Source organism: Gopherus evgoodei, chromosome 11, assembly GCF_007399415.2.
Source record: "Gopherus evgoodei ecotype Sinaloan lineage chromosome 11, rGopEvg1_v1.p, whole genome shotgun sequence".
In the NCBI taxonomy this organism is placed as follows: domain Eukaryota; kingdom Metazoa; phylum Chordata; order Testudines; family Testudinidae; genus Gopherus; species Gopherus evgoodei.
The window spans coordinates 54,552,973-54,580,575 of NC_044332.1; the positions used below are offsets into that span (position 1 = coordinate 54,552,973).

Sequence of the window (27,603 nt, forward strand, 5' to 3'; positions counted from 1 at the left end):
GCACCCAAACTCCCTTCCAGAGCCCACACCCCCAACACTCTGCCCCTGCCATAAACCCCCTCCGGCACCCCAAACCCCTCATCCTCAGACTCACCCCAGAGCCCATATCCCCAACCAGAGCCCCAGACCGGTGAGAGTGAGTGAGGGTGGGGGAGGGCAAGCAATGGAGTCAGGGGGGATGAAGCGAGCAGGGGCAGGGCCTTAGAAGAGGCGGGGCATGGGCATGGCCTCGGCCTCTGGGAAGGGGCAGGCAGAGGTGTTTGGTTTTGTGCTAGTCGAAAGTTAGCAACCCTTGACTCATTCCCAGGTCAGAATGATTAACTTGCAGGCCAGCAGATAACAATTTCCAATGTTGTTTATATGTCTAGTTCCATCCTAGTAATGCTCACCACACCAGGGACCTGCGAACCTCTGAATGAGGCCCAGAAATTTGACTCTGCAGCCTTTTCTCACTCAGTTACCGCCAAAACTGAAAATGAGTCCTCACTAAATCTCAGAAGTTAGTCTAGCTGTCTTTCATCTCTCTCTCTCACAGCCCCTGAAGGGTTGTTGACTACAAATCCCTTAAAAAGAAAATCAAACATGCATAATTAAGTGATAGATCAGTAATTAAGCCTGACCCGTCTATCTGTCCAAGTTATTTTTAATGGACCCATCCCCCGAATATCTCAACACGAGCACTGAGGCTCCTGTTCCATCATTGTACCGTGGTAAATGTTTACACTTAAACTAAAATCACTTTCCCCTTCACAAACTCTTATAATTTCTACTTACCCAGTTTAAGACAAAAACAGCTACTTGCTAATACATGCTACAGCACCTGTCACCACTTAACCTGAAGTTCTCTTGAACCAACACTTCTAATGTTTGCATAAAATTTCTAGGTACTCCTGTAACATTATTATAAGAAGAGGTAGAAATGGGGTCAGCTTAATGAGATGTCAGATTATATCTCCTGGTCTCCCTCTGAAAACGTGTACAGCTGAGCAGCACAAAGTCACTGTTTCTTACTTCATTCTCTAACAGCAACACTCTTTGTGCACACCTGACACAAAATGAGATGCCTTCATTCTAGTGCTAATAGCCCTAATAGAAACGGCAAAGATATCAGTGCTTGCATTCCATGAGAAAATCTGGGCTTTGTTAACCCACAGTGGCAATCATCCAGATACTAGGAAAATGCATTGCTATTGATATACCACTCAGAAGACAGACAGGTTTCATTATATGGACATCAAGAAGTTACATTTTGAACACAGCTCAATCAAAATAATTAAAGCGTTTTAAAAAAATGGTGCAGGAGGACAGAATTTGGGGTAGTGGGTGAGGGAAGGAATCACAAGCCATTTTTGTTGTTTGGGTTTCAAGAATTTGTTTTCATTTAGTCCAAACTTTTAGTGAATTTTTAACAAAAAACTTTCCATTTTCATTCTCCCTATCTCTTTGCATTTTTTCTCCTTTTCCCCTCCTTTGCCATTGAAATGGGGAGAGAAGAAAGAGGAAAAGTGGGGGAGGGAGGAAGAAGAAAGTAATAAAACAAAAAGTAAGAGTTAATATTTCCAGTTTAATTTAAAATGTTTTATGGAAATTTTTGAAAAAAGGCCATTTTTCAGATTAAAAAAAAAAGCTTTTTTTTTTCCATTTGAAAATGTTTGGACCAACTCTATAAATAATGCTAGATCAAAAAGACAAATGTCCAAAGTTCAGGAGAGGGTTGGGTTTTTTTTTTTTTTGTTTGGTTGGGTTTTTTTGTCCATTTTTCAGCATGGTTGAAATCCTGACTATTGAAATCAATGGCAAAACTCCCATTGACTTCAGTACGGATAGAACTTAACCCTATATTTTCTAAAAGGATTTTCAATGAATAGTTTCCATGAACCCAAAAAGAAAACTGCAGAATACAGTTATATTTATATGAGAACTTTGTTATAAGGAACATCCAGAAGTTAAGACGTCATTCCAGCCTAATCCCCTTTTCTCTATTTTTTTTTAAATCATAAGATGAAGTTTCTTATGTTCCATATCATCTGAGAAGTGGATTTGTTTCACATGGAAAGAAAATCAGAAAAAACATATTGAAATAATGGGCTGTGGAAAGCACGTAAAAGGCCTACTAGTTGAGAGGGTAAGGGTGAGTGCCAAGTCTCCATGACAGATGGCTTTCAGAATAGATGGGTAGCAAGGCTCACTCATGAATTGATGAAATTATGAACAAAGTTAACTGCTCAAGTAACTTGAAGGACTTGCAAAAATCCAGGAGCTCCAGAAGCTATTTAAACTGGCCTAATGTCTCTCACCAAGGGAAACTGAAAAAAACAGTGGGAACATAACAGATTGCCAAGGCTTCTAGATACCAGAGACCATCCTTCTAGTTAAGGAGGACTGGATCAGATTCCCTCTGGAGTATATCAGGACCTCTCTTTACTCTAGAGGGTCCAAATGGAGGAGGAAACAATTGAACTCTGCTTATGCCCCATTTTTAAACTGAATAACGATAAAGCCATTAGAAACAACCCCCACCCTAAAAACTGCGTTATAGAACATTCTTATCAGTGTTTAATCAAACATCTAATGTATAAAGGAAGAGGCAGGAAACAAACTGCAGTTTGAAAAGCCAAAGCAAGCAGTAACTATGAAAGCAAAGCCACAGGGAGCAAATCAGCTATCATCTGCATAAAAGAGAAGACTATTTGTAGTAGAATGTGATGATGCTCATACAAGGCTGGATGAACCTAACCTAAACCTTCCTGGATGAACCTAACCTAAACCTGATTAGTCGACTGTTGTAATCAACCTTTTCACTGCTAGTCTCCTTGCCACACCTGTCATGCTGCTATCATCCATTTCATTGGTATCAAAGGGTTGGTAGGATATACTTAATATATTCAGCAAGTGTTTTTGACTTAGATGTGCCTAGATTGTTTCTTAGCAGTTAAGATTATAACATTTGTACACCTACAGTAGTAATCTAAACTGCTAATCCACATGACAGGCACAGAGCGTAAGAACAATGGAGATAGCCTTTTATACAACGTTATATTCTTATATAAGGTATTTAATAAAACTTACACTGGCAAAGTACTTGGCTGCCAGTTTTCCTTCAGGTTAAATACATAACTTGATTGCAAATATGCAGTATCTGTGCAAATCTGGCCCCTGATCCCATCAATCTCCCCCAGAGGTCTAAGTAAGCTGGTACGTCCCAGTACAGTGTACCAGCAAGAGCTGGTGCACCGTACTGGGGCAGATTGGCTTCCCCTGGCAGCAATTTAAAGGGCCTAGGGCTCCCAGCAGTGGCTGGAGCCCCGGGCCCTTTAAATTGACGCCAGCACCCTGCTGCCAGAGCCCTAGGGAAGCAGCGGCAGGGCTCAGGCGGCAATTTAAAGGGCCCAGGGCGCCTGCCACAGCTACTGCCCCGGGCCCTTTAAATCATCCCCGGAGCCCTGGGGTAGTGGCAGCAGGGCTCTGGTGGCTATTTAAAGGGACCGGGGCTCCAGCAGCCATTACCGCCCTGGCCCTTAAAATAGCAGCTAGATCCCCACTGCCACCTCTCCAGGGCTCTGGGGACAATGTAAAGAGCTCGGGGCGGCAGCGGCTACCGAAGCCCTGGACCCTTTAAATCATCCCCGGAGCCCTGCTACCAGAGCCCTGGGGAAGTGGTGGCAGGGCTCTGGCGGTGATTTAAAGGGCTAGGGGCTCCTGGCTGCCACTACTGCAGTGGAGCCCCAGTCCCTTTAAAGCTCCACCACAGGCCAGGGCCCTGGAGTAGCGGCAGTCGCAGCTGGGAACCCCCTCCGATAGTGATTTAACATGCCCAGGGCTGCGCTGCAGCACTGGCAGCTAGAGGCCCAGGCCCTTTAAATCACCCCTGGGCCTCCCAGCTGCCTCTGCAGCTGGTAGCTCTGGGGGTGATTTAAAGGGTCTGGGGCTCCCAGCTGCTGCTACCACCAAGGCCACCCAGAGGATTCAGGGCAAAGCAATTTTGGGGGCCCCTTCCAAGAAACAAGAGATGGCAACAGCTAACAAGTCTACAGCAAAGCCTATTGTTTAAAAGTGATATAGTTTAATTTTCTTTGCGAAGTGCCCATTAATTTCCCTGAATGGGAGCTGCAGTGCAAACACTTTGATAAACAGGGAGAAAGCTGGTGTGGTTTCACCATACTTCCATTGTGTCCTTTGTGGAAAAGCCATTTTTAACATCTTACAGCAAAATACACCAGCGAGTCCCAAAAGTTAGCCTGACACCTCTCAAAGGACACAACTGCAATCATTTGAAACTGACTATGGTTTTTCTGGTTTGCAGTTTTTTTAAGCCAGTTTTTGATAGAGCTTCCTTTACACTTATAATAAAATAAAATAAAATTAAATTAAAAACTTTCAAAAAGTTGTACGGTTTTCCCTCTTCCCCTTTGAAGTGTTGGAGGGGCTTCTCAACAAGGAAGAAAATGACTGACTTTAAACCTGGTGCTGTCAAATTAAAATAAAACAAAAAAACGATTTTTCTTCACTAATTTCTATACAGTTCAGCCATCTTGGAAATTATGAGTAAACTACAGGAAGTACACGTTTTTAGGGAGAAGCGTGATCTTCAAGTTGATGGTGCCTCTTTAAAGTAACAATGTAATGGCTCCATTACCGAAGACTAATACCAGTAGGTCCTACATTAAAGTGCAGGCCTGAAAAGGAGAATTAAACTTGTACGCAGTATACCAGGGGTCGGCAAGCTGCGGCACACATGCCAAAAGGTGGCATGCGAGCAGATTTTTACTGGCATGCTGCTGCCAGCTGGGGTCCCGGTTGCCGCCCCCACTCAGCCCACTGCAGGCCTGGGTGAACGGAACCCCAGGCTGGCAGCAGGCTGAACGGGGCCAGCAGCCAGGACCCCGGCTGGCAGGAGCCGGTGGACGGAACCCCAGACCGATGGCGGGCTGAACCACTCAGTCTGCCGCCAGTCTGGGGTTCCATCTGCCAGTGTAGTGTATTAAATTTCTCCCCAAAGGAATGTGCTACTTGCGGAGCACCATGACTGGAAGCCGTAAGTAGTACACCGTAAGTAGCACATTCCTACGGGGAGAAATTTAATACACTACACCCGAGTAGGGAAGGCTGTGCCTCCCCAAACAGCCCACCCCCACTTCCTGCCCCGACTGCCCTCCTCATAACCCCTGGCCCATCCAACTCTCCCACCCCCCGCTCCTTGTCCCCTAACCACCCCTTTCTGGAACCCACCAGCCCTGACTGCTCTCCTCAGAACCCCCCACCCATCCACCCGCCCCTGCTCCTTGGCTCCTGACTGCCCCCTCCCAGGACCTCCCACCACTATCCACTCCCCCAGGATCCTCCCCATCCTAGCCCCCCTGCTCCCTGTCCCCTTACTGCCCGAACCCCTATCCACACCCCGACCCCTGACAGGACCCCCAGGACTCCCACACCTATCCAACCACCCCGATCCCCAACCTCTTACCATGCCGCTCAGAGCACCAGGACTGACAGCCATAAGTAGTATACCGTAAGTAGCACATTCCTATGGGGAGCAATTTAATACACTACACCCAACCCCACTCCGCCCTCTGAGTTCTCAAAATATGTTCTTGCACCCCTTATCAAAAATTACACTACAGCTAGCTTAAAAACTTGAAAACTTTGTTTGTATATTACAGTAATCATTTAAAAAAAAGTATAATGGTAATAAATACATAGGTTTGGTGAAACAAAGTAGTTGTACTTATGTGCCTGTGCTTAATTTGTGTTTCTGATGATTTACCTTCCAAATAAATCTCGCATGTCTCACACCCCCAGAAAGGGCATCTCGTGCCCCCCAGGTTAAGAACCACTGCACTAAACTGATAAGATCTGCATTTTAGTTTAATTTAACATGAAGCTTCTTAAACATTTTTAAAACCTTGTTTACTTTACATACAAAATAGTTTAGTTATATATTATAGACTTACAGAGAGAGACCTTCTAAAAACGTTAAAATATATTACCGGCACATGAAACCTTAAATTAGAGTGAATAAATGAAGACTCGGCATACCACTTCTGAACGGTTGCCGACCCCTACAATATACAGAACCAGAGGGGAAAGTACAAGAGTTTCCTTGGTCACACACATAGCAGTTTGAGTCATTACTTGCAACACAAATCCCCACCAGCGCAGACCTGGGCGCCCACAGCTACGCAGGAAGTTGCAGAACCAGGATTAGATTTCACATCATCTTATTACAACTCCTATGCTTTAACCACTATCTATGGATATTGGCAAATAGGACCATCACAGTTTGATCTGTATTTGTACAGTGCCTAGTACAACGAGATGGTGTTCCATGACTGGGACTTCTAAGTAATACCAATTTAAAAAAAAAATCAGTTTATATAGTTCCCAACTATACACACGAACATTTTGGTTATGTCAAGTCCTCATGCATTATCTTATGATTTATTGCTTTAAAGGAAAGAAGATCTCACTGAAAAATAAAATCTGAACACCACATAGGTGAAAACACACCACAAACTAAACAAAAGAACTTGACAGGTCCATTCCTGAGAAAATCCACTGCCAGTGCACTAACACTACAAGTAGCCACAGCCCATTTAACAAGTATCACAAATACACCTTAACTATTCTTTTGTTCTGGATCAAAACCAGGTGGAGAGAGTTGTAAACAAAATAAGCTTTTCTCCTTCAGAGTGATTACTATTAAATGAAAATCAATAATTAAGATCAGTTCCTCAACGTTACTAGAGCTTACCCTAAAAGAAAGAGCTTCAATACACACAGCATCTGATAAGTTCTTGGCAGATTTTAATTATAAACAATGGGAGTCTGTCTTGAAATCCACTAGGTATCAGTATCCTGCTAAACTCCTAACTGCCAAGGAACCATGAAGCAGTGCATTTGCAATTTTCTCAACAAGCTAAAGAAGGTAGGGGGACTAATTTAATGGGGGTAAGGCCAACTACAATTAGTGTATATTCAACACCTGTAGATCACATGCCTTGCTTTTAAGCAGTCTCAAATATACCTACCCTGTCCCCCTACCTGACCCCCATAATCTGTTTATAAGTTACAGAACATCACTTTCAGGTGGAGCACACCATCTTACTGGCCCTTGATTTAAAAACAAAACACCCCCTTCCTTGCACATTTTCAAATAATTTTAGGAAATGAGAAACAAGTAATTAGAATTCAAGAAAGGGACATTTTGTTCAAGGATACACAGGCAAACCGCAAATTTTATGCAAAGCTTAAATAGGATCTCTAATGTCCACAGACAGAATGTCACTTTTTTAGATGTGATACAAAAATCATTCACATTGCAAAATAAGTGGGCTCTCAATTTCTGTATATTGGTAAAATGAAGGACTGGATCAATTACATACAACAGCAGCAAACAGCTTTGTAATAACTAACTTTTCAGTGAGTTGTGTTAAGAAATTTAAGAATGTTTTTGCAGCTCAAGTAACCCCAAGGGAAAAATTTCTGCATTTTGCCTTCTGCAACAGCCTTCAGTTTGAGAGAAGAGAATAATAATTCAAATGCTATGTTAATCTTGTATCAGATTATCTGGCAAAAGTAATAAGAAATTATACAGGAACGATAGAAGCATGAACATCTACAAAATATTAAGAAATTAATATAGATACAAAATCAACTTCCAGAACAAGAAAGACCTAATAGTGGACACAGGAAGGATTCAGTGAGCCAGTTAATTTTGAGGGCTAAATACTGTAAGTAGGTTTCAGGATAAATCTGTCTTTTCACTCAGCAAACAGTCCAACTATTCATACCCCAGAACATCTATTAGGGATTCAACTGTGTATTTCAATAAAAGATGAATTATTCATTAAATAAAAGATGCACTTCACAAGGTGAAAGTGATCATTTACAAACATGGAGCGGGCTTTACAGCAGGTGGCTGGCATTAGAGCTGTTTTCACACAACAGATCTTCTGCAGCACTCATGTGTGACCTTGGGATGAAGAACAAAAGACAGACATGAAGAAGTAACTTACTGTTTTCAAGGTAAATTTCATTTCACAGAACAGACAGGAACTACTTACTATGCAGCCAATATCTTTTACAATTGCACATTATACATGAGCATCACCAGCCCTGCACATAACTTCTCCTCTCCCCTACTCCTTCTGTTACCCTTTTGTAATTGGAAAGCCCCCCTCCTTTTCTTCCCCTTTCCAGGGCCAGTCACCACACTTTCTTCCTGACTTTAATTTTAGCTCTTCCTATGTCTTCCAAGCCATCTCCAAGCATGGGTTTTCCTTAGTATTGCTTCCTCAAACAAATGTTAGGTATTTCGTAGCGCCATGATGAGGGAAGAGAGATGGCCAGAGGGCTCCATTCTCCTGATCTAATGGCAAGCAGAAGAGAGAATTAGTTTGATCGGCATTCAGTTCTCTGAAATCAGGGAAAGGAAGCTAAGCATTGATCTGTGATCAGCACTGGCATGTGACACTGGCAAAGTAGTACAGAAAGAGCCACTTCTAAACACTGAACAATGTTAGAATAAGGAAACAGCATTAGCCCAAGAAGCTACTCTTCCCCTCTCTTCTTCACTGTCCAGCTACTACCTAAAACTTTCCCTACCTGACCGCCTGATGTAGATTTAAAGAAACAGTGAATGTATTCTCGCAAGCTCTAGCAACAGTTCACACCATTAGTTACATGCATCATTAGTGGCTAGCCATAGTTCTACCAATACAATTTGGTGGCACTACAAGAATTAGCTGATAGCAGTGTGACTAGAATGTAGCCTTCCTTCGACTTTGAGCATTACAAGTTAATAGCGCTATCAGCAGCAGATGCTACAACTCTTTCTACTGTCCAATGTTAGTAGCAATCTTCAACTTGACACACAGAATCACAGCACAATAAGTCCCAGCAGGGGAAAAAAACGGGGCAAAACATGCATTAAATGAGACAATGGATTTTTTTAAAATGACAAATGTGCATTATCTGCACAGCCCCATTTTAAGCAAGTCCTTAAATAAGTCGTCATTTATCCCATATGAAGTCACACTAGAATTGCCTGCCAGAGCTACAAATAGAACTAGATCTCCTAAGTTCCAGTGTCGTGCAAAACTACAAGCTCATCCTTTCCTCTGAGTCCCCATGACCTGTTCATCCTTGGCACAGCTTTCTGTGAAACTGACTAGACTTTTTGTAATAAAATGAGTTTGATTGCAAATGGACTGCACAGCTCCAGATGTTAATCTCTAGTAAATAAGTAATTTAATATCATGTTTTAAACTAGCCCCCGACAGGGAGGCCTTTCAAACAAATCAATTTTTCACCTTATTTAAAAAAAAAAAGATACATCATAAAAATATTATAGTCACCCCTTTTACTCCCCCAAATCCACAATAATAGAAATTTTAGGCTTGGAGCATTGAGGAAGAATGGATATGCAAATAATATGGCAAGCATACAAAATACTTGCAAAGTTGTCCCTGTATGAGGCCTGTAAAGGTCATGGAAAACTTGGTAACAAGAGGCATCTCTCATCAACAGGACAGTTTAGCAGCCAGCAGCACACAGACTGTGCAGAACATTATTCAGTTACAGAAATCAAGCTACAAAGGGCAGCAACAGAAAAGGTATTTAGATTTCCTCCCAGAAGAAAATGCATGTTAGGAACATGCAGTGGAAACTGAACACAGAAAATGCCATGGATTCTTTTCCAAGGGATATAAATAGTCCTGAAGAAATGTTTACACAGGGAATAAGAATTCAAAATCATCTCCATAAACAGTCTGTGCATACATGACACATTACTGCTATCACAGGTGCCTTATAAACATAGGCTAGTGGTGTACCTAGTCTGGTCTCTTGTCTCCAACCGTGGTTAATCCTAAATGCTTCAGAGGAAGATGCAAGAAACCCCATAGTGGAATACCTTACCCATAAAGGGAGTTTCTTGATCTAGCCCATATCAGTTAGTGATTTGATTATAGATTCAGTGATTCCTAGGCCAGAAGGGATCTGAGGCATAAGGGCTCACATCCTTGATAACTCTGTCCTATAAGAAATAATTGTGGATTCATTGTAAGTGTGGATCATCCAATTATTTACATAAGGTCTTATGATATGTGGTGGCAAGCAGTTTTTCAGACTTATGGTGTAAAAAATTTCCTTTGATCATCTTTAAATATATTGTCTTTCAGTTTTATTCTCTTCCCCTATTTTCGTTTTATGAGAAAAGGTAAACAGGAGCATCTGATTTACCTCTTCTCTACCATTCCATATTTTGTGTTCTCCTCATCTCTCCTCTCATAAAGTATCTCGGTCTTCTCAATCTCTCCTCATACAGAAGTCTCTACGTGGCTCTAATAATTTTTGTCACCCATCTCTGGACATTTTCAATATTATCTATATCTAATTTTGAGAAGGGGTCAGGTCTCTGCACTTAATATTCCAGGTAAGAGTGAGCCATCAATTTATATAAAAGAACTGTAACATTTTCAGTGGAGGGGATAAAAAAATAAGGGGTGTATGGGGAGCGTGAAAATGTTCACAACATTTGATTTCCATTAAAACTTTGTTTTTGTCAACATTTTTTTGAACAGTTTTAATTTTCAGTACTATTGTCTATCCCATTCTTGAGACATTCAAACCACTCTGATTTTCTAACCATACTATGCATTGAGCTAGACATAACGCTATGGGTATTTTCTAAGAGAAGTTACAGTTAATTTGCTAAAAGTTAGGCTATTTGGTGTGATAGACAAGTATGAAACCAGCCTTCTATTTTAAATTATCCTGGGGCTAATTGAAGGGTTGTATTTCAAAGGGATTAGGAGCATATAATAAAAATCAAATCTCCTGAGTGGCAGTTCTTCAAGTAGGAAGACAATATCCTCCCGGGCAGAGTACCAACAGCTTTTCTATAAAATGTGTATTACCAAAGTTAAAACAAGAACCAGTAATATACAGTACTGCTCAGCCTTTTCAAAACAGTTTGCATATCTCAAGCTTTGTTGACTACATTAAAGGAACTTAAACAGAAAGCTTCAATGCTTTCATCAAAAATCTCCTAAAATGACCTACCTCATTCAGCAATTTTCCTTCCTTATATTTTATTTTTTGAGCGTTGCATGCCTCCTTGAGAAAACTGTGCTGACAGATTGATGGTTATGACCCTGAAATTCTTCAAATTTTGTTTTTAATGAAATGAAGGTGGCTGTTGCTAGTTTCTGTGGGCTGAGAGCCAAACCATGTAATAGAAGTCTATGCTTCTCACATCCTTCTGAAGTTCAAAGTTAATGTGTAAAGTCCAGAAGCAAAAAAATATGTCATGATTAAAAGAACATTACAAAAGAAAGACTTTCCCCCAAGAGCTTGAAGCAAATGGTGTCAGGGAAATACTGCCCTAATGTCAGAGATAGATATAATATGATGCTCAAGCACACAACAACTCTTATTCATCAAATTAAATTCAGGCATTCATAAAGTACTTCAGTCATAGAGACTTCATAATGTAAAAAACAATAAATTGCTCCAGACCATAATTCTTGCAACAGATTTAATCATATTACATCACAAGAGTTGTGCAGCTTCCTTGAAACGTACCATAATATTTAAAAAGATACAGGCAGCCCCTTTACTTTGGGGTTGTTGTTTTTACAAAGATAGGGAAGGCAGTGCAGCCCCATGATTAGAGCACGTCACTGGGAGCCAGAATTCCTGGACTCTATTCCCAGCTCTACTGCTCACAAATCACTTCACCGGGTCTGTGGCTCTGTCTCTACTCTTCTGAAAAAAGCTTACCTACCCCAGAGGGTTGGTAGGGATAGTATGCCAACTCAACTATAACAAAAATATAACGTTTAAACTTCCAACGCTGTTCTGTTGTATCTCACCATGTTTCAGTGTTAAACTAGACATCACACAGATGTCAAGGTTGAAGTCTCCTTCAGGTTCAGCTGTCAATTACACACCCCAGAGTACCTAGACTGACTTCAGTAGTGACCCCACCTACACACTGAAGTAAATAAGAGAAACATCTGTCCCTCTGTATTTAAATTACATAGCTCCAATTTAGCAAAACATTTAAGCATGTGATTACATTCCATTTCCTGCAGTGGAACATAACCACATGCATACACGCTGTGCTGAATTAGGGCCATGAAGCTGTGCACCCTCTCCTCAGAGCCCAGACTAGACTTAGGTCAGCAATGCAGAACCCTACCTTCCAGGTCCCACGGGCTTTGTGCCAGCTTCCCTCTGTGGCCACTGACACACTGAATCCAGGTCTTAGTGTGAAACAGGATATTGTAGGCTCTCAAAAGCCTGATACAAATCCTAGTGAAAGCTATAAGAACTATGATTCCTGCTGATTCAGGGTAATATTATGTAGAATTTCTCATTAGACAGTACAGCACCATTAGAAGTATTATCCCAAAAAGTCAGAAAACTCCTCTGAAGCACTTGGTACTGACCGCTGTTGGAGACAGGATATTGGAATAGATAGACCTTGTCCATGCTAATATGGCAACTGCTAATGTTCAGGAAATATCTATAAATTAAGACTGGAAAAAATAGAAGCCAGGACTGTAAAAGGGTTTTGGATTTCTGGTCTACAGTGTACAACCAGTCTCTCTGCTTGTGTCTGTCATTACAGATCAACTCTCTAAGCAGCCCTGTATGAACCTCTGTGTGGTGATAAATTTGAGCTTTTAAAATTTTCGTTGTTCCCAAAAGCTTTCTTTGAGGCCTGCTGCCAGTCCCATGTTAGAACAAGGCTGACTTTTTAGGTCTTCTGCATCTACAAAGCAATTTCTCCTCTCAAATATGTGGTGTGTGGGAAGGTGCAGGGAATACATCACTTTTACTGCTGGTACCTCATCATTCTGCGGTCTGTGACTATTTCTTTAAAAAGTTACACTGTTTATTTTGGGTTCCATTTTTCTTGCTTTTCAAGCACAAAATATAATAGCATGTATCACCATTGACCTCTCTTTCAGCAATGGTTTCTTGTGCTCTTCCATTGTCTTGATACCATCTTTTAAGGCTACCACACAAATTTATTTTTCTAGAATAAGCCCAAGATATTAAAGTTGAAACAGACCAGGAAGAAAAATGCCAATTGTCTTATTGGTACCTTATTTTCACACTAAAAATAAGATTACAATGACACTGACTGCCCCATGTCCAGAGTGCAGAGGTGGCTCTAGGTATTTTGCCACCCCAAGCACGTCAGGCAGGTTGCCTTCGACGGCTTGCCTGCGGGAGGTCCCCGGTCCCGTGGATTCAGCAGCACACCTGTGAGAGGTCTGTCGAAGCCGTGGGACCAGCGGACCCTCCGCAGGCATGTCGCCAAAGGCAATCTGCCTGCCGCCCTCGCAGTGACCGGCAGAGGGCCCCCCGTGGCTTGCCACCCCAAGCATGCGCTTGGCGTGCTAGTGCCTGGAGCCGTCCCTGCCAGAGTAAACGCATAAGGCATTATTCAGAAACCTCACAAGCTACAGAAAAGTGCCAAATCTTCATTCAGACAGTAATATTGCACTCCAGTATATACTGAAGGGTGAAATATCTTTAATAGTTGTCTTTCAAACTCCATGTTTCTCCTGTAACATCCCTGAAAACCATACTTGGAAAAAAGACCAGTGGAGCTCACTTGTTGAAGATACTATGCGATTTTTTAATGATAAACACAACTGCTTTCTGAAAAACCTAATATTTTCCACAGCCCATGTGTTTTAAAGGGTAGAAACCCTGTGAGAAACTGTGCATCCTTAACTCCAATGGAAGTCAACTGAAATTGATTGTACTCTATATTAGGGTTTTATACTGCTACCCGTCACCATAGTCTTCTACATAAAATCAGCAACAATAGCAGAGTTACTAGGGGATTTCATGGAGTCTCTGACCCTCCTCCCTTTATAGGGTCAAAGCTTTGCTTGCAGGTAAGGTTTTGTTTTTTGTGAGATACTTAGCAGGGGGTTGGAAATAAAAGGAGTATTTTAATTGTGAGCATCACTTAACGGTAGAAATTTCTTCTCAAAGAAGGCGGCTTTCCAATATTTCCTAAAGATAATCAGACTCTTGATTTCTTGGTCTCCTGTGGAAGATTGCTCCATAGCTGGATGTCCTCAACAGAGGATGCTTTGACCCCAGCTCTCATGTACTCTGTGCCTGGGCTTTGAAATATGCATTGTCTAAAGAAGAACAACCATCATGGTGGTCCATAAATCAAAATTTAGTCTTGGTTGCAGCTGAGGCTTGATCCATTAACTGCTTTAAAAATTAGGACCAAAGTCTTAAACTGGCTTTGGGAGGAGGTCTGGGAGCCAGGGGAAAGACTTGAGCACAAGCCTGATATGCTCACAGTGATCTGAGCCATAACTTCAATTTTGCCTGGATTCAGCTTGAGACAGCTACTCCTCACCCAAGAGCCAATATCTTGTAGGCATTCTGACATTTTAGCAGTAGCAGTGGTTGCATCAGCTGAGAATGAGATACAGAGTTGAGCATCATTGACCCAATACTGGCAGCCAAGTCCATGGCATCTCACTCTCTCTCCCAATGGTTTCATGTAGATATTGAAAAGAAGCAGTGATCATATGATCCCTCTGGGACCCCAGAAGGGGAGAACCAATTACTCACCACTATTCAGGGAGTTCTGCTAGAGAAGAACAATATGGAGCCATTATAGTGCTTCATCATCTACTCCTGCTAGGTCATGCAGGCATTTGACAATACTTGACTACAAATAGTACTAAGGCTGCAAAGGGATCCAGCTGTACTTGTCAGCCACCTGTCAGGAAACACTTAGCATTGCATGCACCTAGGACAGCTGTGCATGCACGCACATGGAAAGCATGAACTTTGGGACTTTTCTATTGCACATTCTTACATTTCTGAACAATTAGAGCATCATTAAACCAAAACCAAATTATTCTGTCCTAGCAAAGACACTACAGCTCAGTTAGATCTTAAAATTATTTTCAAGATCATACTCTGATGGGACAACATCATTTTCTTTGCACAAAGTATCTTTGGAATTGCACAACAGATGGTTTTACTGAAATACATACATTAAAAACAATTGAAGCTTCTGTAGCACTACATGAGACAATCTTGAACCAAATCCAATACAGAGAATTATAAATACTATTCATGATGTCCAGCTATTGTTATGTCCAGCTATTCTCTGGCCAAGAGAGACGGCAACAGAAATTAATTGTGCCAGCAGTTTAATTCAATCCAAATTAAAGTTTGGATAGATTTCCTTAGGCCCGTATATTGCCTGTACTTTATGAACATCACTCCAAATACATGGAATTCCTCTACAAATTTAAGCTAAAATATGGGCCTCAGAAAAAACTGAAGTGTATTACAAGATTGAACTTGATTTTCTGAGGGGCATCTATGTTTATCATCAGCTTGAATCAGACCCAAAATGTTTTGGATGATATATACATATATCTACTTAAGCACATACATACACAGAGAGAGAAACCAGCCAGAAGCATGTGAGTAATGCTGTAAAGATCATGGAAGTAACAATAATTTGTAGTTTTGACATGGTAGTAATTATTCAAGACCCCAAGTCACGCTCTGAAATGTGATCTTAAGCTTTAATTTTTCTTGAGTTGTTACACACTGGCAAGATCAAAATGTAGAAAAAACACATTAATAGGTGTTGTGGCACATATTTCTGAGGTGAAGAAAAAGATATATGTGCTTTTTATTAAGTGTTTAGTATACAATTATAGCTGCGGCCTCCAGGAACTGCCCTTGCATGTCGGGTATATTATTGGCCATTATACTACAGGAAACGCATATGCAGCCAAAGCCTCTTCTGGGTTAAAAATTCAGGAAGTTTTCTGAATCACTGATCATTACAATGACAGGTTAATATGTCCAGCAGAGAAAGATATTTGGGTGATTCGTCAACATTCAGGATGTGAAAGTGCATCCATGCACAACGTGCTACTAAGTCATTATTAACCTTTTCATGGCAAAGGCATCCAGGTTGTGAAAGAGTTATAATGAAGTTCTTTATTTGAACCATCTTATTGTAAAGCTGATCACATCAACCTCAGATTTCAGGGGAGATATAAATATATGTACATCACCACCAAAACTGCCATCAGTCTTGAAATTTGCAGAGTAGCTAGGATGGAGGTACATAAAACCCCTGAATATTTTTTCTTCCATGGGACAAAAAGGATGGCAAAACTTATCTGTGTCCAGAGCAGAATTGTAATTACACCACAGCTATAGCAGATTGTCAAAAAAATATGTGGTACTCTTTGTGGCTGGAAAAATCCCTAAATGACTACGAAGGGTTTAATGTAATAAATTTCATCCAACTTAAACCAGATACTGTTAGAAGCCAATACTATTGTATTGAGATTAATGATTGAACTCCGTCCCAAAGTGGGTTTGGAAGCAGCTGTTTAACAACTACATCCGTGGTACAGAAAAAAACAAGCTTTACTGGTGAATGTATGTTCAACTATACTAAGAGGATTTTGCTAGATGAGAATGACCACTTGACAAGCATTATAGCTATTACCTGAGCCTCTCAGAGGACTCCCATGTCTCTTAGCTACCTCTTCAAAGGACACAAACTATATTTACATGTAAAACACATCTGTTTACATTGTGAGTATATTACACTTTTTTCCTGCAGTAGTAAAATGAGTAAAGTAAACATGAAACTTTACCGGTAATTTTATTGTTCAGTTTATGTTTTTTCCTAGCCCTCGGATAAGTTTCACACCTTTATAGTCACTACTGCTGCTGCTTAATACATGCCAAAACCCCACTTGGAAATCTTCCTTGGCATGTCAATTCTGGCACAAAATATGGTATGTTAGGGCAGGAGTTCCCAGACTCTCTTCCCCGAGGCCCACCTGTGCAACTGCAATAGGCACTGCAGCCCACTATTAACACTTTTTGAGGAAAACTATTAATCTGAATTATTACCTACATGTAGACATCACTGTAAATGACCAATGCATGTTTCCTTTTCATTTTAATGTAAACAATTGTAATGATAGAAATCCCTAGCAATATGCACTCAAAGAAATGCTTCAAGATCTTTGAAACCAAACAGTTTTAGTAAAACTACACTTTAAAAAAATGTTGAGAGCAAAATGCGGTGTTCAAACAGGAAAAACACAATTTTGTATAAAACAGATTAAGCAACACAGGGCTAACAAACTTGTTTAAAAAGACCCACACTATTTGTTGATTTTAAAACAAAATATTTGTCCAACTATGAACACTATATTGTGTTTTCAATTTTTTATAGTGTAAAATATGAATGTCTGTGCTGTTTAAGTAAAGACTCAACCCTACTCTTTACTAATTAGAAAAGTATCAAATATTGTAAATAAAAACAAAATAACTTACAGCCCCGGAGTCTTCTTAATGGGATGGATGTTCCTGCTTCTCTTTGCATAGTTTTTCCAGGCGGGGACATATGTTGGTGAGGCTCAACCTGATCTCACCTTCAATTTTTCAGCCTCCTGTTTACTCCAGCCCTTGAGTGCAGACCCATATGCTTTCCCTATGCAGGCTCTGTCAGGAAGGGCAAGGGGATGGGGACATGTGCCCTAGAGCTTTGCTGAAGGGCCAGAGTCAGGAAGGGGGTGGAAAGGAAAGATACAGTTTTGGGGGAAGGGGCAATGCCGCCACATGCCCCTTCCCCCCGCCAAAAAACAAAAACAACAACAACAAAAAAAACTCCACCTCAACTTGATTGGAGAATGCAGCTGTGCCAGTGGACCACCCAGGAGCCAAAGGGCTGTACTGAGGACCCAATACTGCAAGATGATGAGCACTCTCTTCTCCAAGTGAAGTCAATAGTTTTGGATGCTCAAAACCATTGCAGGATCAGTCCCTTAATGTCATTAAACAATCCAGATTCCGGCTGATACCTTTAAAACAGAAATGAGGGGGTAATTGCCATTAGTCCCAATGCAAGTGCCATTAGCTGGCAGTGGAATCAGTGCACGTCACTGTATGAGAGAAAGTGGCAATGTGGTGGCAAATAAGGGATGTGTAACTCCTGCACAGAGCCCAGCTCAGGGAAAGAACTCTGCATGGAAGGTGCAGGGGAGGAGGGGCCAGGACACAGATTGGCAAGGGGAGTGATGAAGATGGAGGACCCACTACTGCACTGATAGTCTCATTCTCCCCACATGTGTGGACTGAGTAAAAGCTGAAGGAGGCTACTGCAGCCATTGAGCTGAATTAACCTCTGTAGGCATGGCATAGTCTGAGGGAACGTAACGCAGGCATCTGTCTACCTGATCAGACTACTTTGGCTGAATTCTGGGTAGTACGTTTGCCCTTATGGTTGAAAATACATGTACTACAATTTCTGTACCATAAATGTGACTAGTAACAAACAAGGGGACCTAACCAGAATAACCCAAAAGCTCTACTTCAACCATCACTTAAATAATAAGCCAATAGCAAATATCTTCAATTGTAACCACTAACTGCCGTGCAAAGATCGAGGTCACTGTTGTACTTAAGTACTTTCCGTAAACTTCATCCATGATAGCAAAGAAACAAAAAGTCAGGATTCATTAGGCACAGCTGTAGCCAAGAAAACCCACAGGCTCTGGCCATTTTCAGTCATATTTGTTTAAAAGGATTTCTGCGAGGCTTCATGTCATATCTTGCATATGGCCAGATATGTGATTTACTATATTAGAAAATTACTAACACTCCACCTACAGGAGAAGCCTCTGAAACAGAGAAGTAGCAGGACAACACAGGCATATACTGTAAGATTACTACAAGCAAACCATTAAGTATCTCTTCCTATTATTGTTCAACCACAACAGATTACAACCATTTAATATGCTGATTAAATTCACTGCAAAAAAAAAAACCAACAGAGAAATTAAATCTAATTGTGAATTTTATTATTGCTCCATTGCATTTTAACATCCCAGTAAAAGAAGGCTCATGACATCATCTAGAAGTGGTTAACCACAAACATCCCATAATCCCCTTAAGTCACGTGGTCACTCTTGTCTTTGTTTTGAACTCACTGCAGGAATGCAGATATGCCCTTTGATAGCTCCATTTCTGACAGCCGATTGCTTATCTGCCCCGAGACAAAGGAACCATTAGTGTGGAATGCTGTGAGTGAGAGAGAGAGGCGGGGGGAAGGGGGTGTCTGCTGCTGTCTGAACTTACAAGACAGCACGCCGAGATGCTCTCAGCCCCCCAAAAACCCACTCTCTCTCTCCCCACATACACACAACACACTCCCTGTCACACCCCACCCCACCCCCCATTTGAAAAGCACGTTGCAGTCACTTGCATGCTGGGATAGCTGCCCATAATGCACCACTCCCAGTGCCACTGCAAGTGCAGCAAATGTGGCCATGCCAATGCGCTTGAAGCTGTCAGTGTGGACAGATTGCAGCGCTTTCCCTACTGCGCTCTATGAAGGCCAGTTTAACTCAAAGTGCTCTACATCTGCAAGTGTAGCCCTGTCCTAAGAGACAAATGCCTCTGAGCTTCCACCAAATTCCATCATTAGAACTCTCAAGCATGGTTATCAATAGACTCAGAAGGAACAAGTTAGAAGCATTAAATCTTAAGAACTCTCAGCACAAATCACATTCTGAAATAGGAAAATGTATCTGTTGGGGTACCATTAAAAGCAACTTTATCAAGGCCCTAAAATTGAGACCCCTCTCAAAATGCATTTGCAGGAAAATTTCTAATTAAGTTTCTTGATAATAATTCACACACAAAACTGGACTTTGAATGAAAAACCCATGTTAAATGTCAACATTTTTTATCTTCGTTACAGAATCGTGGTGTGCTCTCCAAACTCCCCTCCTCAAATATATTAAGAGGCTAACATAAACTGACTTATAACATTGAAAAATAAAAATGAAGGATTGCTAAATGGTGAAATTAAATGCTTTGTTATATTTTAATGATGTGTAATTATTATAGTGAATGAGTACAGATAAGGAGACACTTAGGCCAATGCATTGCTGGCAAGTGTGTGTTTTTGCCTATTCTTTGATATACATTGCTGAGCTGCTTAAAATGTGGTTATTGCTGACAGAACAAAGGTAACAGAGCTGGAAGTTTTTAGATAAAAATATTAAAACCTGCAACAACAAAAAAAAACCTTTTTTTAGGAAGACCCAAGGCAGGGTGACAAAAAATAATATGGCACTGAAATTACAAAACCAGCAGAAAAAAAATGCAGTAGTTGGGTAACTGAAATTTGTATATGCACAATGTACAAGTTACCACAAACCCAAAGGGCTGGTGTGTTAAAAGCCAGCTGGATAAAGGTTAAGTAATCTATAATATAGAAATTTCTAAGAGACCGAACTTGAGAAACACCAGACCAGAAACTGAAGGAAAGACAAGACCAGGGGTCAGAAAAGGCAATGATTTCCCAGAAGGTGGTAACTTTGGGCCCATTTACCAATTCTGTCTAGTCTGTTATTATTTGTCTGACATAAATGTATGTCCAGACATTATAAGTGGCAATAATTCTCTCTGCAATTGTATAAATAAAGGCAAAAATTGATTAAGCCTAAATTGGATGGACTTGTGACTCAGTTTCCCAAGTTTTACTCCAAAATGTCAATAAAAACTGTCAGTGTCCTGGTTTTCAGAGCCTCACAAAAAAAATTGTGTGTCAGGCATTGTAACCCCCTGTAGACTATGGCAGCCTGCAGGAACCACCAGCCAAGTCAACAAAATTGACAGCAAGCTGAGTAAGTGGATATGAAATTCAGATGCCACCACTTGCCAGGCTGGTCATGTGTAGCCAGCCAGCCATTCTTCTCACCAGTAATCAGGTTAACCAGCAATGACTCTCTCAGATTCAGGGCAATTCAAGCCCTCTGGTCATCTTTACATTAAACATAGCCCCTCTCCCCCCAGTCAAGTTTTTTAAGACTGCTTCAGAGCTATTCCTAGCCACAGTGTGTAGCTGCACAAGGAGGCAAGAGGAAGGCAGGGATTCCAGCCTCTCCCTCCAAGCTGTCAAAACCCTCCCTAGTCTGTACCTCTCAATTACTGACTCTCCACCATGCACTCACCCAGACCCCAAGCCCCTGTGAAATACTGTCCTAGCTCTTTTGCTTTGAAAAATCAGGTCACCCTAGCCAAAAGGCACAAACAATGTTTCTAGTGTAATTCTGAAATACGTTGCCGCTTCCAAATTAACGCTTATGTGGACCACACAGAGGTTCTCTTAAGTATGAATGAATTCCCTAGAGGTGACCAAATTTTCAGGTGTTCAGCACCCCCAGTTGGCCAGATTTCTCAAGAGAGTCCTCCTACTTAGGTACATAAGAAGAGCTCATATTTTCAAAAGTGCTTAGCTCCTGACTGCTCCCATTGTGACACTTTTAGGCAGGTTGTCAAAAGACAGCTGCACCCAACATGCTGAGCTCCATTCAAAAATCTGGCCCACACTGTAGGCACGCAAGTGTTTCCTACTGGTCTAAGGATTTCGCAGAGTTGCTGTTTTCTTCTTATGTGATTTTGAAGTCTACAGCTGAAATCCTCGCCCCTTTCAAATCAATGGGAGTTTTATTATTGACTTGCGGGGGAGAGGCGTGAAGGATTAATTTCAGTAATGGAGCTAAAAATGAAAATCTCCGGAAGGGAGGGTAACATTGCAATAGTTTGGAATTCAAACATAACAGCTACAGGCAAATAAAAGTGCAGCAGGACCGATCAATCCATTATTATTATTATATATATAGCACTCAAAAATGTATTAGTCATTTTATTAAGCTGCTTTATTCTTAAATGAAAAACAGAACTGGGAAGGATTTTAAAAAATGACTTGCTTCCTTTTCTGAAGGTTTACTCACGTTTTCCAGCCAATGGCTCCTTTATGGCTGTCATTCCATAGAGGTTACTTCTATTTGCTTTGTTTTTCCCAGGTGGGCCTCCCCAATGCAAAGTAAAATGGAGAGTGGATAAGAATTGACAGGCTATTTACACTGGTGCAGGTGCTATCACATGAAGTTTTGGCTGCTTTATACTGGTTGGACAGTTCTTGGACTCATTCCTTGCCAGGTAATTAGTTGTCCAGGGCAACATGAAGTTTAGATTTTATGGAGACCTCTGGCCTTCTTTTCCCCCCGGAGCTGCTGTAAAGATGTCAACATGTAAGTGACTTGTTTCTGCCCAACTCAAAAATGACACAAACCCGGATGGAAAACTATGAGTTTCTCAGTTTTAATTTAAATGTGCTATGTATCGAGACTAACACACATTATGCAAAGCATAAAAGGGACTTTAATACCAGTCTCTTGCTCCCTAGCTCAGCACTGATGAAAGGTAAGAGAACTCAGTACAAATAATACAGCAACCCTACTATTTCAAAGCTTGCCCTTGCAAGACTGGTTGATCAATAAAATCACTTCTGGCTTTGAAGCCAGTGTAAATTGAGTGTGCCAACTAGAAGTTTCCCTTCTTCCTCTATTTATTCTTTCTGAGCTACCCCACTGTGCCTGCTGCATCTGGCTTTGTTTGGATTGCTGCAAACAATACTTTCCCTGCCAAACAACCCCTTATTTGTCAAATCACTGGAATGTTACTAGAGTCAATGCTGGACAGTAAAAGGTGGGACATCTACTCTGGCATTTACCTATGACTATCTCTGGGCAGACACATGAGTTGACAAAAAAGGTCAGAATTTCAGATCCTGGTGACTAGGTGGCACCCACAAATCTTGTGTTTACAGAACTTGCATTTGAACAAACAGCATTTGCACCAAAAAAAAGGAGTCAATTCTACAGAACCCACCTAGCATGTGTAAATGCAGATTTAGCATACATGCAAAGCTTGCATGCATGCGATTCAGTCTGAAAATATTAGGCTTAGAACATTTTCCACCTGGTTAACATCAGTATAGATTTCACCAGCTGATTCTCTTCACCCAGTTTGGACGTGTAAATCCTAAACTGGCTGTTGTCCTCTGCAATTGTCTCTAGCAACACCACTACATATCCCTTGGGAGTCAGATTTCAGAGCATTGAGGGCAAACAAGTAATTACAAATGGCAGGCATCAATGAGGATGGATACTTTTTGACTAAGACGACAACTTGATCCATAACTTAAAATGACAACTAAACTAATATCTAAAGACCTCAGGCCACCATCCACTTGCCCCCCATTTCAGTACTTAAAACCAAACCACACTAATTGTTCAAGACCTAACGCCAATGTCCTGACAGACCCATTGAATCCCAAGCCTGTGGGCCTCATGCAAGCTACTGCATGGGGACCTGCCTGACCTAACAAGGGTTAAGGTGTTCATGCCAATCTAATTTACATCAGCACAGAAGAAAGGCTAATGCAGAAAAGGACATTTACCCTATTTCCCAACCTCCAATGGGCAGGGAACCAACCAGCACACCTTAAGGATTCTAACCCCACTAATAGGGGACTGATCCTTGCTGCTAACGTAACCAAAAGGCAAATGTGTGTTATAAGTCTCTCCTGTGCCTGATCTGCAGAGGACATGAATCTGTTACAGCCCTAGTCAATGATCTTTAGCTCAAGTGGTAGTAGTTCATGAGGGTTTTTTGGCTCTGGAGATCCCGAGTTGAATTCCCAGTGTGTTGACCAAGATGGCAGCCATCACACTGACAAATTGTTTCTGTTGCAATCCTATGAAAAACATATCAGTACATTAAACCACAACACCCATGCTCATATCTTGGGTATTTTGTGACCATTTAACATAACCTGCACAATTGCTTCAAAGTCCAAAAGAATCCACACAATCTGATAACCAAAATCCCCACAATCACCCAAAGCATGATAAAAAACAGGAAGCAACACTTTAAAATGGCTCAAAACCAGTGAGCTCTGCAGGAAGGAGGATATTTGTGATAGCAGAGATGGAACAGGAAGAGGCCTGCTTCTAAACTGCCTTTTAAGGGTGGTGTCCCATCAGCCAATCTTAGCTGCCTTTAGAGACCCCCTAAATTGATCAATGGCAACACCTCTCTCCAACAAGAAAATTCTGGGGTTGGTCAAGAGGTGCCACAGCAACACACAGAGGTAGGGGCTGGCCCTCTGAGCTCACAAAATGGCTCCAACTAAAGGGCCAGTGCCCTTATGTCTGTTCTGCAAGCTGTTTCTAGTGCTTGAGGAGGGGTAGCAGGGAAGCTATTGTGAACCTGAATGTTGAAATTCAGTTTATCCTAGAGCGTACAAAAGTGCGCAAAGTTCACTTTATTTTAACAATTCACTCTGCAATCTTCCAAACTAACATAGTGACAATTGCCCTTCATTTTTGAATGACTAATAGTTTCTAAAAAGGTTCAGATTTATGTTCAATTAACAGCATACTTGAATGAATATAAATTAGGGCTCAAGCCTACACTTCAGAGCTTCGAGAGTACAAAGTGTTATATAGCATCTCTGCACATAGCCAGTTCAAATTTCCTTCTCAACCCTACACCTAATTTCTCTCAAGCAGTTATGCATCTGTTACACACACTGAATCCCTTATTTCCTATAACTAATGAAGTAGAAAGCCTGGTTCATTTGTGATCATTAACCACCTAACCAGATTCCTTCACAGGGAAATTGTTAGGGGCTTTCCTTCAATATTATGCAGTTTAACTTCCAATGCTCTGTTGTTCTAAACCCTCTTATTTTCTTTAAGGAAAGGCTTTGAAAACATTCTTATTCTTGGTATTTGGTATAACAGACAAAATGTATATGTAATTCAAATTCTTTTTAGTCTTGAAATCTTTTTAAATCTCAAAATCTTCTGAAATGTGGGATTCACTTGGAAATTGCACTAGATGTATGGAGGTAATATGAAACACAAAAGTTGTTAAACAAATGCTACTAGGAATAAAACGCATCTATTCCAATACCCCCTATGTTTATAGCTAGAAGATCCCGTAGAATAAAAGAGTTACGTTATTTGTCATATCAAAGGATTACCAAAATAAAAATCACTTCTTATAAAGTCCTTTGCTCTGTGATCCTCATAATGGAACCACTTAAAACATGCATAGAAGATGCTGGTCTTAAATGCCTCTCTCTTTCAGAGCACTGCACAATTTAGCTTGACTATTATTCCTTGCTCAGGAAAGTATCACAACTGGAATTGCTGGATGATGCAGGACACAGACAGAGGTACCCCGTATGTTGGGACTGAAGATGCTACACAACGAACCTTTAACAATACAGGACTTCCATTAGCAAGTTTCATTAAATTATCCTCCACCATAACTTTTAGATAGGAAGGTCACTGAAGCAAAGACTGTCTGTATTTGTGTCTTAATATGATGAATACATTATCTATGCTTAACAGAACAACAAGCACTTGTATTGGCTGATTTTGATTTTGATTTTTTTTTAAATGCCAAAGCTCATCACTCAAACTTCTGCTAACCTACCTGTATTAAATCACATCCACTTACTTCGGGAAAATAAAAATCTTATGGCCCAGTCCTGCCAAACCTTTAATGAGCCAGATTTCAACTGGTCTGCACTTGAGCCAGAGTTTACAGGATTAGGCCCTTAATTATGTGTTCTGCTCTAAAGCATCCAGCATTTGCCAGGATAGCTTTATATTCCAGCAAAACAATAATTAGGTTAAATATGTTTCGTGTGGTAATTGCACAGCTATACAGATCGAGTCTCCTGGGTGGAGATGGGATGGGATACTAACTTGTGAAAGCAAAACCACCTGTCAGCCACAAGCTTTTAATAGAACAGAGGTGTTTAAACTGCACAGGTTCTTTCAGGCAGGTTATTATGAAACATGAATGGCATTTACCTGCAGGCAAATTGTGCTCTAATCCTAATCTCTGTTTTACTGTCTCTTTTCAGAGTTGAAAAGGATTTCCTGGAAGTAGAAAATAAGTGAGAAGGTTTGAGAGGGAATTTTGGCAATCAACACCACAGCTCTCAGGCTATATCAGTTTCTTGCTCCTCACATAAATGCAGATGAATAAAACAGAGAGAGAGGCATAGCTGGTGTTTGAACAACTACCCTCAGTCATTTTATACTTGACATGAACTTTGGTAGCTCCATAGCTCCACTCCATGAAACTACTTTCCCACCAACAGCCTTCCTCCAATTACCACGCAACAGCTGCCCCTGTTCTGCCAGGGACTTTTCTTCCTTCCTTTCCTTTTATTTCACGTTTGTCTAGACAAACTTTTGGAAAAGCTGCTCCAGGGTCTTCTCTTCTTCTCTCTCTCTCACCTGTTCTGTGTCTAGCACTAAAGATAATGGCTGCTCAACGGTTATCCATATCTACAGTAAATATTTCTTTGCTATTTGGGATATGAGTTCCTCATTGGGAATTGACAGTTCAGGAAGGAGAGGATCCTCTATCACCCAAATATGCAGAGTAACCAGGAAAAAGAAAGAAACAGTCATATCCATATCCTCCTATACAGGTCTCAAGCGAGGTCAGCTGTTACTCCTACTAGACTGCTCTTCTCTCTTCTGGGAGTGTTATGCAGATGCTGACTAGATAATAGAAAGTATGTAAATGTCTGAACATTTTCATTAGTGGCCTGCATAATGGAGTGGAGTTTATACTTATAACATTTGTGGATGACAGCACTTTGGAGGACAGGATTAGAATTCAAAGCAACTTTGACGAATTAGAGAATAGATGAAATTAAATAAAAATACAAGTGCACAGTATTGCACTTAGAAAAGAAAAATAAAATGCATAACTACAAAATAGGGAATAACCGGGTAGGGAGTAGTACTGCTGAAAAGGAAATGGAGGTTATAGTAAATCACAAATTGAATATAAGCCAACAATGTGATGCAGCTGCAAAAAAGGCTAATATTCTGTGGTATATTAGCAGAAGTGTCATGTGTAATATATGGGACATAAAATTGTTCAGGTCTACCTGGCACTAGGGCAGCCCCAGCTGGAGTACTGTGGCTCCATACTTTAGGAAAGATATGGACAAATGGGAGAGAGTCCAAACAAGAGCAACAAACTTAATACAAGATTTAGAAAAATCTGATCTGTGAGGGAAGCTTAAAAAAACTGGGCATGTTTAATCTTGAATAGAGAAGACTGAGGAGGAACCTTGTAACAGTCTTCAAATACATTAAGGACTGATATAAAGAGGATGACGATTGATTTGTTCTCCATGTCCACCCAAAGGCAGGACAAGAAATAATCAGATTAATCTGCAGCAAGGGAGATTTAGGTTAGATATTAGGAAAAACTTTCTAAACATAAGGGTAGTCATGTTCTGGAATAGGCTTCCGAGGGAGGTTCTGGAATCCGTATTACGGGAGGTTTCTAAGAACAGGTTGGATAAACACCTAATAGATATGCTCTAGGTTTACTTGGATCTGCCTCAACATAAGAGCTGGACAAGATGACCTCTTGGGGTGCTTCCAGCCCTACATTTCTATGATTGTATAGACTAAAAGTTTGTAAATTTATTATGTACCTACTGGTGCATAACATGTAGCATTGTCCATACCTCAGTAGTTCAATAAAGTTGTTATACACTGCCCATGGCTTCTGAATTCTTTCTAAGTTCTTAATATAGTAAGTTTTTGCACTTTTGTTTCAAGTACATCTTTTCTCTTTAAGCTAGGGGCT

At 40.9% G+C, this 27,603-nt stretch overlaps 1 protein-coding gene across 9 annotated transcripts in view; it reads right to left on the minus strand.

Annotated features, from left to right (window-relative positions):
• Nucleotides 1-27,603, minus strand: part of LYPD6B (LY6/PLAUR domain containing 6B) — a 108,275-nt gene that overhangs the window by 55,495 nt on the left and 25,177 nt on the right. For 2 of the 9 annotated variants that reach the window (XM_030580856.1, XM_030580854.1), the window contains exon 1: nucleotides 21,852-22,113. The exons of 6 other annotated variants lie outside the window; for them this stretch is intronic. The gene's annotated coding sequence lies outside the window, so the exon portion shown is untranslated. Of the gene's footprint in view, nucleotides 1-17,382; nucleotides 17,608-21,851; nucleotides 22,114-27,603 lie in introns of those variants that run through there. One more of the 9 variants, XM_030580858.1, reaches the window with a different exon arrangement.